At 43.1% G+C, this 3,960-nt stretch overlaps 1 long non-coding RNA gene across 1 annotated transcript; it reads right to left on the bottom strand.

The window, feature by feature from the left end:
- Nucleotides 1–1,908: 1,908 nt before the first annotated feature.
- Nucleotides 1,909–2,939, bottom strand: LOC119445589 (uncharacterized). Its single transcript, XR_005190631.2, has 3 exons — nt 2,524–2,939; nt 2,222–2,381; nt 1,909–2,130 (listed from the first exon to the last, which is right to left on the bottom strand). It is a non-coding gene; the product is annotated as an uncharacterized LOC119445589 (long non-coding RNA).
- Between the last annotated feature and the right edge of the window lie 1,021 nt (nt 2,940–3,960).

Raw genomic sequence — 3,960 nt, 5'->3', positions numbered from 1 at the left:
GCGCAGCCCACCTTGTGGCCTGTTCTCAGTTGTTTCGACATTGCCGGAATTTTCTCGGGCACAGAAATGAAATTAACGGCTCCGCAAACGAAAACACGTGCACGTACATAGAAAGCGGCAGGAGCAGATGAACTGAATGGTAGCCTAACCAATAAGAGCGAGAGCGTCGCCCATTGGCTACCAGTGCTTTGGCTACCAGTGCAATGGTGACGTCCTTTGGCTACCAGTGCAATGGTGACGCTTTATTGCCAAGACCAAAACTAGCCTCACTGTCCACCGCCTGGTAATAGTGCTATCATCCACCTATGAATTGCACATTACCTCGCGTGTTTTCTTCAACCAGAACAGTGATTCCAGAAGGATGTGGAACAGCCAGTAAAATGGCCATTTTGAGGCACCTGCTCCTGTCCGTGTGCAGAGCAGCCTTTCCTTGCTGGAGAAAAAATATACATAGCACTGCATTCAATTTGAAATTATTTCATTGAGGTTTTTTTTTCGTTTACCTAAGATATTGTCACAACACATTCCTGCACATTTTTTTGTTTTGTTTCAGAAGTTGTTGAAAAAACGAAGAATGTTTCCACTCGTAACTATAACAGTGACTTCCTAAATTTCAGTGTAATTGACAGGGAAATATCACATTCATTTATTCCCGTGCATAACTGCGCTGCTATAATTGTCTTAAAAAGCAGAATTTTTATTTGTCGCTCCGTTACACCAACCTGTTATTCTCAAGCACCAAACATGTGGGGTTCATTGAGAAAAACACAGTGGTTCAGCGCAAGTTTGTTTTAAGATGGCATGTTGAACACCGCGGTAAGGAATTGGTGCGGGGAAAGGATTGTAGGGCATGAAATATAAAAGAAAAGTAGTTCGCGAATGCCGAGGTCACCAGGGTGCATCAGCCAGTAAACTGCGTGAACAGGCTTACGTTTAGATGAAATGCGGTCACGGCAGCAGCGGAAGTTATGAGTAGTCAGCAAAACTAAAAACATTTTTGCGGCTTGAGCAAAATGCAGCACACCATGTCTACATGCTAGGATAGATGCTGCTGCCGACGCAGCATTGTCGTTGCTGATAGGACCTAGCGCACATCGTCAGTTTTCGCTCCAATGCACGCAATGAACTTGTGGTTACATACATCACCAGCACGGCTTAAGTACTTATCGATAGTGCTTGCTCAGGTTTCCCATTTCAGCCGCAGCTGCTTCATGTTCTAAGGTCCTTCACCATGTGGCAGTCCGGCGTTCACTTCATCCAGAATTCTCGCATAAATTCAAGCATTACACGTGTTGGAGCGCAATGCACTTAGGTTATCCTGCGAAACACGTATTAGAGCCTGCATTGATGCGTCTGGCCATATAATATGCTTCTGGCTTGACATTTGTGAAGGTGCCATGTTCACTGCCATGCCGTCGGCCATCTTGCCTGGTTCTCTGTTTACGAGGAGAAACTGAGGGCCGAGCTCGGTTTGCGATAACCTTGGTTAGTGGAATAACTGTGGTTATATCTGCCATGTAGCTAGCAGTAACCATGGTTAGCCATAACCGTAGTTAGCTTAACCACGATTAATGCCGTCCTTGTGACAGGGGTCCCAGATATAGACATCCTGAGGATGTCATAAGGATGTCCGACTTGGGATATAGGTACATCCCAGGGATGTCCTATTTACAGCCCGATAACATCCAAGTGATACAAAAGGATACTTTCCTAAGATTTCCCAGACTGGGAGGTTATTGGGATCTTCGTGGGAGGTCTTTGGGACCTTCCTGGGAGGTTATTGGGATCTCTTGGTTTTTTTTTTTTTTTGTTAACTGCTTCACACTTTTATGAGACAGCAATTATGTGAAATCTACCCAGTGCTTCTGAAACCAAGAAACAAAAGTAAATGCATCAGGAAGTAATCACCAAAAGTATTTATTGCAAAGTTGAGCAGTAATTAAGGTGCACTGTCTCAAGAAATGAGGGCTTCGTCGTCCTCTTCTGAAGTTCTGTTCAGTGGTCTTTGTTGCCTTTGCTGTCCTGCTGCTGTCTGGTCTGCGGCATGGCGGAACCAAGGCATGGCTGCTTTTTCAATGTTTTTCAATGTAGCCTCCTTCTGATTCTGCTTGATATTTTCTATCAGGCAGGCTGCATAAGGAAATAAGTATCAAGGGTGCGAGGAAAATGAGCCATGACAATGCAGACAATGAAAGTGATAATATTGTAGCAGATGACTTACTTCACAGTAGCTTGGAAACATTCTGCTCACAAAACTTCATTTTGCCTTTTGCGCCATACCAACTGAACTGTTTCGCCACATCCCAAGACCTGATGCTCTTTAAAATGTGTACAGTCTTCTGTTTTATGGTGTCGCCACCTTGGACAACCATGTGTCTTTTCTGGCAGAAAATGAGATCAGCAATAATCAGTAAATCACTCAAGTGTTATACGAGTAACGCTCAGTGAAAAAAAAAAGTGAGCTTGCACTGTAACCCGTTTCGCGGAAAACAGTAAGAAAATGAAGGCAAACAGCTTTATTACCATTCAAAGCTTTGCTTCCTTGTTGACGCCGAGTTCAGCATCCCAATCAACCATGTCTCTTGTGGTCAAAAATGGCACATCGGAAAGGTTTTGGCTCTCTGGGCATACTTCTTCAGCATTAGTCTTAAGTTCTGCCGAGAGCTGTGTGTGTGTCTGTTGTGCAACCTTAATTGTATTATGGGTGGTCAATATCCTCTACATAAAGGCTGAAACAATATTTTCACATCAAGATCAGTTATGTCAACATATCTGTGATGCTTATGCAAAACAATTGAAAGTGAGCAGTGCCTCATAATTCCATTTGCAAGACATGTTCAACCCCACCATGCTGCGTCTTTTAGCATTGCATGCGTCTTGAAAAAGTAAAGAAACATGCTGGAAAGAAATCACTCATTACCAACAGCAGAATGTTGAACAATGAACAGGACACAAAACAAGCCCAGGCGGCATTTCATCCTATGCCTCTTATGTGTGTGTTGTGTAACACTGCTCAAAATTCTGGTGTTTGACAAGATGTACCAACCACACCATTCAAAGCAAACGTGAGAGGTCAAACATCGACATCATACCAAGCAGTTGCGGATCCGTTCCTAATCCTGAGGAAGTGGTAGATGGGCCTGAAATTGAGAGTGACATCATGCATTATTACCCTCATTGCAAGCTCCAGAAAGAAATAACACTCTGGCGGCATGCAAGGTGACTCTTCTGGAAAGTACAAATGCATAGTTGCACAAGTCCTATAAAAGTGTCATGTGAAAGAAAAATTGGTATTCGCCAGTACGAAGCCTCGATGGCACACTTTCGGTCTCGGATCCATCAGCTCTTCCGAACGGAGGCCTAGGACTCGCAGATGCACCTGAAGTCACGGGAAAAAAGGCTGCATGTATGCATACGCTCGACATACAATAAGAAAAAAGGGGTAAGCAGCACTAACATATGACTGAGATGTTGCGTGCATCCTTGTGGGGAATATGTTAAATTTGCTTCGTAATGTTCTGTAGTAAACATATACACAAGTTTTAGCTTCTTGCTTTATCAAGAGTAGTATCGTGCTTACAATGAAGACAAAAAATTTGGTATTCACCAGCATAAAGTTTCCGTTGTACATTTTCAGTGGCAGGACTCGCCGAAGCAGCTGAAGTTAGAACAAAAGAACATGCATATATGCATACGCTCTGCACACATGTGCACACACACATGCAAAAAAAATTGAGCAACACGAACATACCACAATGGTGCCGCTGCGTATCAAGTCTTGAAGTCAAATCTGCTTCATAGCAATGGGCTGGTAAACAGAAACAAGCTTTAGCTTCTTGTTTTATCAACAGTAGCATCATGCTCAAAATGAGCACGAAAGATTTGGTATTTAGCATTAACATAGGGGAACTCATGCTTACTTTCTTGTAACAATAATGCTTCATATTGACAGCACAAAAA

The sequence above is a fragment of the Dermacentor silvarum genome, chromosome 3 (assembly GCF_013339745.2).
Source record: "Dermacentor silvarum isolate Dsil-2018 chromosome 3, BIME_Dsil_1.4, whole genome shotgun sequence".
Lineage (NCBI taxonomy): Eukaryota > Metazoa > Arthropoda > Arachnida > Ixodida > Ixodidae > Dermacentor > Dermacentor silvarum.
The sequence above is the reverse complement of the archived record's forward strand: the minus strand, read 5'-3'. Positions and strand labels throughout refer to the sequence as shown.